We start from the raw sequence: 7,364 nt of genomic DNA, 5'->3' as shown, positions 1-7,364 counted from the left end.
GGAGAGAATGTGCGTCGGTCAGAGAGCAAGGACAGTAGAAGTCGGTCTGATCATCCTTGGTTCTGAGGTAGGAGCCTGCCACCGGAGAAATCTCTCTTCTCACTACATGAAATTGTGTGAGATGCTCCTTTTGTTAGTCTTTGAGCTGTTCCTGAATAAAATCATACAAAAATATCAGTGAGCCTACAGTGTATTTATCACTAGAGGAGAAGGGGTGGGGTTGACAGAAAGGGACAAGGAGAAACTCACTTCCGTTGTGTGCATTGCTTCTCGGCTTTGAAGGCTGAGATGATAAATCAGTAACCACTGTTGATGAAAAACTGGAAGATGTATTGCCGTTAGTCAAACCCACCATAACACACAGCACATAAACCCAGCCAAGAGATAAAGCTGTCTAGGTTTTTTTTTTTTAACCTCTTTCTTCTATTCAAATAAGAAACTAATTTAGAAAAATATCGAGACTCTGATGTGGAGTGGGAAAGCACAGTCTGAGATATGGGAAAGCCAGAGCTGGTTGAGGGTCCGCAGACCACTGGGAGGAGAAGAAGAGCAGAGAATGTGGGGGGAGGAAGAGCAGAGAATGGGGGGGGGGGGGGGACTGAGGAGAGGAGAGCTCCAGCTTGTCCAGACAGTGACTGTCCTTATCTTGTCGGCTGGGACAACAGAGAGTCCTTCTACAGGAGAATTAAACTTCAGCTCTGTAAGCATGGCTTCTCGCAGCGGATCTAGATGAAAGAGACAGTCCATGGTTCTAAACTGTTTATTGACTATTTATGGTGGAAAATGGATGCATACAGTATGGTATCCACTTCTTAGGGTAGACCTAAAGTTAGATACCTTCTGCAGAGAGGAATGTCTGGGAAGGGAAGCTTATTGGCTAAGCCATCCAGGCCTCTAGGTACCTCATTAACATGGAGAACTGTTCTGGGCTTATGTGACCATAGGTCAACATTTCCTTATAAGAGGAACACGGTACATGTTCTAAGCCAGGAGCCTGGCAGGGAGCAGGGACTCACCTAACCTTTAGGTGTGTGCCCACCAAGTCTCCAGGTCTCAACCTGCTCTGCCTTACCAAGCTTCCTGGCATGGTTTTACTGTCCAACAAATAAAAATATAACTTACAAAGTAAAACCCAGGCTGGACAGATGGCTCAGTGGTTAAGAGCACTGACTGCTATTCCAGAGATCCTGAGTTCAATTCCCAGAAACCACATGGTGGCTCACAACCATCTGTAATGAGATCTGATGCTCTCTTCTAGTGTGTCTGAAGACAGCTACAATGTACTCATACATAAAATAAATAAATCTTTAAAAAGAAAACTAAGATGTAATAAAGTTTGCCTAAATCTTATGGCAGACAAAACCTTTGTAGTTAAACAGTATATAGGTTGGTAGTCTTGATTTGTTGAACTGTATCATGAATGTATTTTAATTCTCTTTTAACATGTTAGCATTTTTTAATCTTGCTTAACTTTATTGTGTTTGTAGGGGTGGGAAGCTGGGATTGAGTTTGGGTGTGAGTTCATGTCTGTGTACATCAGAGAACTTGCAGGAGTTAGCTGTCTCCTTTTTTTGGCAGCAAATACCCTTACCTATTGAGTCATTTCTGAGCCCCTAGGCTGACTCATTTTACCCTGGTAGTAAAAAACCAATCAGCTGGGTTTGACGGTGTAGGCAGATGGATCTCTGTGAGTTCAAGGCCAGCCTGGTCTACATAGTGAATTCCAGGACAGACAGGACAATTTCAACCCCCTGCCCTTCCCCCAAAAGTTATCTCCAATGGTGGCAGCATTGACAGTGAATTCATCAAAATTCAAGAGTCAAAAGAGATGGTGCTGTAAATATAGATTCTGGATGAATTACTACAAATGAAGAAAGATGTGTCTTTAAAAAGAATTCACTGTTGCCTGTCCAGACATGGGTACCAGGGTTGTATAGTGTGACCCTGTCAGAAAGAGAGAGAGAGAGAGAGAGAGAGAGAGAGAGAGAGAGAATATGCTATTTCCACAAGTGGGAAAAGGGTGGGAAGCTTTTAAAAGAAAATGATCTATTACAAAAAAAATGGATTTAAAACACTAGACAACTATACATAACTACCCTAAACTTAGAAATGGGATGGAGTCTGCAGGATTATTGAAGATGCTAATGCACGTGGAATCTGAAGTAGCTATGAAACAGTGACCAGCTCTTCTTGGTGTAGAATCTAGAACTAATTCTCTGTGGGAATATCAGGAAAACCTGAATTACAAACAGTAATAACTGGAACTTGTACCCTAAGACACTGCATTAAGAGCCCACATCCCTGATTAAATGAGTCTTCAAGGTCCCTTATGGTATAGTTATCCAGGATTGGGAGAAAATACTGATGAACACCCATACTCTGTCAACGGGAAGCAGATAAGCTGTCAATGGCAGGCTCCCCTTGGAGGCCCAGCCCCCTTCCCACTGTTAAATGGGAACAGTAGAAACTGGTTGTATCCTTGAAACCCATGGTGCTCAGACTTCTCATAACCCTGGTCTCTGGTTTCTACCTGTGTTTCGATATTTGTTACCTGGAATTCTGTTAGGAAGGAATTAAAAGTGACACTGTAAATCATTGTTTCTCTTCTTTGACAGGCTCTCCTCCATCTGCTGTCTGTCTGTCTTCTGTCCATTGCTGACAGCCATTCTGGCAAGAAGGAAATGAACTCTCACAGGAGCTTCACTTGGCTTCACTTTCCTTTGTCAATCCCTGACAATCAAAGATGTCGAACACTTTAAAATATTATTTATTGACACTTTGTATTGGTTCTTTTGAGAACTCTCTGCTAAACTCCTTCAGCCCATCTTTCATTGGATTGTTTTCTTGTTGTTAGGGTTTGTTTTTTGTTTTTGTTTTGCTTGCTTGCTTGCTTTCTGGAGAGTCTGGCGATGGTGACCCATGCCTTCAAATCCCCAGCACTCTGGAGGCAGAGGCAGGCAGATTTCTGAGTTTCGAGGCCAGCCTGGTCTAGAGAGTGCGTTCCAGGACAGCCGGGAACTGGACAGAGAAACCATGTCTCAAAAACAAACAAACAAAGGTTTTTTTTTTTTAAGATCTTTGCATATTCTAGGTCTTTAATACCATTTCTTTTCCTGTATAGATACGTTTAATTTCACGGAGTCCCATTTTTCAATAATTGCCCTTATTTCTTGACTGGTATTTTATTCAGAAATTGCTTCCTATGCCCATATTGGAAAATGGTACTTTCTGCTCCTCTCTCTTGTGTTCTCACAGTTTCAAGTTTGGACAGACAGACAGACAGAGAATATACCATTGTGCATGTTTGGAAACAAGAAAACAATGTTTGTGGAGGGTCAGTTCTCTCCTTCTACCATCTGAGTCCTAGGGATCCAACTCACATCTCAGGCTTAGTGGCAAGCACTATTACCTGGTGGGTCACCTCACAGGCGATGGCCTTTGATCCATTTGGAGTTGATTTTTCTACAAGGTGCATGCATCGTGATCATTATGTTTTCATTCATTCTTCTACATAGGGATACCCAGTTTTGAAGCATCATTTGTTATAGAAGAGTATCACGTCTACAGGAAATAGCTTTTGCACTTTTATCAATAATCAGGTAGCCACAAGTATGCAAGCTTCTGTTGGGTTTTCTATGTCTCTGTTGTGTAACATGAATCAGAATGGCCGTTCTAAGCACTACTCCCTATCCCCAGCATCACTGCTTTTGTTCAGACTTCTTTCTGCTAGCTGAGGTTTCTGCTCCTAAGTAAGCTTGGAGCTTTTTCTCTGTGTCTGAAGATGTGTTGATATTTTGATTGGGGTTGCACTGAATCTGTAGATGGATTTTAGAAAAATTTCTCATTATTGATTCTTCTAATCCAGGAATATGGCAGGTCTCAGTCTACTTCAATTTCTCTCTCTCTCTCTCTCTCTCTCTCTCTCTCTCTCTCTCTCTAATTTTTATTTTACACACACTGGGAGTTTACATGAATGCATGTGTGAGGGTGTCAGAAGTCTAGGAACTGGAGCTATGGACAGCTGTGAGCATAGGTGCTGGGAATTGAACCCAGGTCCTCAGGAAGAACAGCCAGTGCTTTTAACCTCTGAGCCATCTCTCTAGCCCCCTCAAATTTCCATCAAAAAGACATTCAGTTCCTTAGGTTTACTCCAAAATGTATTAATGCTTTAGACAGTTTTAAAGTTTTTTTAAAAGATTTATGTGTTTATTTTATTTTTTATGAGTACACTGTAGCTGTCTTCAGACACACCAGAAGAGGGCATCAGATCTCATTACAGATGGTTGTGAATCACCATGTGGTTGCTGGGAATTGAACTCAGGACGTCTAGAAAAGCAGCCAGTGATCTTAACTGCTGAGTCATTACTCCAACCCCGACCCACTCCCGTTTGGAAGTTTTGCATCTATATATCTATCTATCCATCTATCTTATCCACCTATCTATCATCTATTATCTATTATTTATTTATGGGGGTTGAAGGGCACATGCATGTGGCAGTGTGTGTATAGGTCAGAGGACAGCTTGCCTGAGTTGGTCCTAGTCATCCACTATCTTGGTTTGGAGGGAAAAATTCAGATCTTCAGGCTTTGTGACAAGAGCCATCTTTCCAACTCTTGAGAAAATTTTAAGAGGGATTGATTTCCTGGTTTCTTCCTCGCCATGTTTGAAATTGATATATAGGAAGCCTACAGACCTGTATGCATTAATTTTATGTCCTGATATTTTGTAAATAGTGTTTATTATTAGTTCTCAGAGAGTTCTGGTGAAGTCTTTAAGGTCTCGTGTATATAGCAAGCATCCTATCATCTGCAAATACTTGGACGTTTTCTTTTATCGGCAGCAGTCTTGTGGTCCTGCTCTCGACCACACGGGGGCAGCAGCAGCCCGTTGCCCGCCAGCCACAGGTGACCCGAGCCTCAGCCAGGGTCCCTCCTGCGGTGCTCAGATCTCACTAGTCGCCATTTGCTGTCCACATGCTGCAGTCTCGGGCCATTTCCGCAGAGGGCCACAGCTGTCTGCAAGCCGGGGTCGGTGGGAGGGGCCTGGGCTGCGGGAGGTTTCTGGGGCCGAACTCTGCAAGGGACCCTGGACAAAGGGAAGACTCTTAAGCTGAGGGCCTGGGCTTCAAGGGCCTTTCCTCCTTGGTGAGGGAGGGAACAGGAAATCGAGGATGCTTCCGGGCTTGGACGTGGTCAAAGGAGAGCCAGAGGTCAGAGTAAGGGTCAGCTGTCCCTGGAGAAAAATAGCTGCTCCTATCAGAACTGAGGCATTTTGGCTTCGTGAGCAAGGGAGGTGTATGTGGCCTTGCCCTAGGGCAGAAAGGGCGCGGGTAATGTGAGCCAGAGAGTGATCTTGCGCTCCCAGAGAGTGCTCCCCACAACTGCCTTCCCCTCCCCCATGTAGAAACTAGCCCTGGAGAACCCCAGAAGAGCACCTCAGCCAAGAAGAAAAACAGCAATAAAACCCAGCTTCAGCAAGCCTTCTGACACCCACTTGTGCAGCCGTGGGAGCCATCAAAACACAAAGAGGTTAGTTAGCCAGGAGGATCTTTCTCCCCTCTGACAGCTCATGTCTGGAAATGCTCCCAGGCCCTCTTTCCTGCTTCGGACTGACTTAACTCTCAGGAAAGTCAACTCAGCGACAGGGATAGGCCACTCCCTAAAGAAGTCTCCAGACAATGACGCTTATAGGTCATTTGAAAGGCTGGCTGAGGCCCCTGCTAAAGCCGGAGGAGGAAGCGATTGGGCAAGGTGGAAAGCCTACATCAGTGTTTCTGAAGGCAAACGCAACCTAGTTACACTTTCACCCTATCCCAGATACCTGAGAACCTTTCAGCTGCCAAGCGTTTTATTTACACCCTTCCCACACGGGGGAAGGACAGAGGAGGGCAGGGTATTTTTAGGATGGTTGCTATTTTAAGGGAGTAATACCTGTGAAAATACTATTTATGGGCTCAGATATGGCTCAGTGGTACAGCCCTGGTCTGGGAGGTGGGAAGTCCTGCATTCAGAACCCTACATCAAAACCAATGCTGGACCTGGGAAATAGACTTTGTGCTGGATAGTTTTATGTCAAACTTGACACAAGCTAAAATCATTTGAGAAGAGGGAATCTCCAATAAGAAAACAACTGTCTACCCCACTGTAGAACATTTTTCTTTCTTTCTTTTTTCCCCCTCTTTTCTGGGGTGTGTGTGTGTGTGTGTGTGTGTGTGTGTGTGTGTGTGTGTGTGTAAACAGGGTTTCTTCATATAGTCCTGGCTGTCCTGAAACTCGATCTATTGACCAGGCTGGCCTCAAACTCAGAGACTGCCTGCCTCTTATGTGCATACTACCATCTAGCTATAAAGTATTTTCTTAGTTAGTGATTGATGGGGGAGGGTCCAGCCTAACATTGGCGCCCCCGGGCTGGTGGTCCTGGATTCTATAAGAAACAGGCAGAGTACGCTAGAGGGAGCAAGCCAGCAAGCAGCACTCCTTCCTCTGTGACCTCTGCTTCAGCTCCTGCCTCCAGGCTCCTACTGTTTGACTTCCTCCAGTGATGGGCTACAGTGTGCAAGTGTAAACCAAGTAAGCCCTTTCCTCCCCAGCTTTCTCTTGGTGATCCTTGGTCACAGGAGGAGTAACGCTAAGACACAATTCATTTGGAATCTAAACTGTACTGGGCACAGAAGCCAATAAACCCACTTTACCTCAGTGTCTCTATTCCAAAGAAAGTTCAACAAGCCACTAAAGAAAAATAATCTTATTCAGAATTTGGATAAGAGCTGGGGGAGAGGTGTTATAATTTCCTCTCATATAACCCACGAATCAAAGACTAGAACAAAAGAAAAATAAAGTTAACTGACACAGATTGGTTGATTTTTATCCTGGAACAAAGGTGACCTGAGCCCTGAATAAATTGGAGACCGGACAGCCCCAAGGTTTGGTTAAGGGAGGGTCTTTATTGTAGGTGTGAAGGCAGCTACAGCCAGAGGCATCCGGAAGGGTCCAGAGGAGAGAGAGGTAGACTGAACATGGCCCCTAGACTGGTCCTGGGAGGGGATGAGAGAGTAAAAGAAAGTGGTGACCACGAGGAAGGAGCACATGTTAAGGTGAGTATATTCGGGGAACGTCAGGGTGATAAGGGACCAAGAAGCTGGGGAGGAGAGCTGAGCAGAGCCGGGATGTCCTGGCTGAGGGAGCCTGCTGGTCAGAAACCACAGCCGCGTTAGTGACATCACAGTCATCACTGTCTCTGTCCTCTGCTTCAGACACAGGGCACTTTGTAGTGGTTTTGGGGTATTTTGGGGGGGAGGGGTTGCTTGTTTGTGTGTTTGTTTTTGAAACATGGCCTCATAGTGTAACCTTGGCCAGCCTGGAAC

The sequence above is a fragment of the Micromys minutus genome (genome assembly GCF_963924665.1).
Source record: "Micromys minutus genome assembly, chromosome: 3".
NCBI classification, from domain to species: Eukaryota; Metazoa; Chordata; class Mammalia; order Rodentia; family Muridae; genus Micromys; species Micromys minutus.
This window is presented reverse-complemented; position numbering follows the sequence as displayed.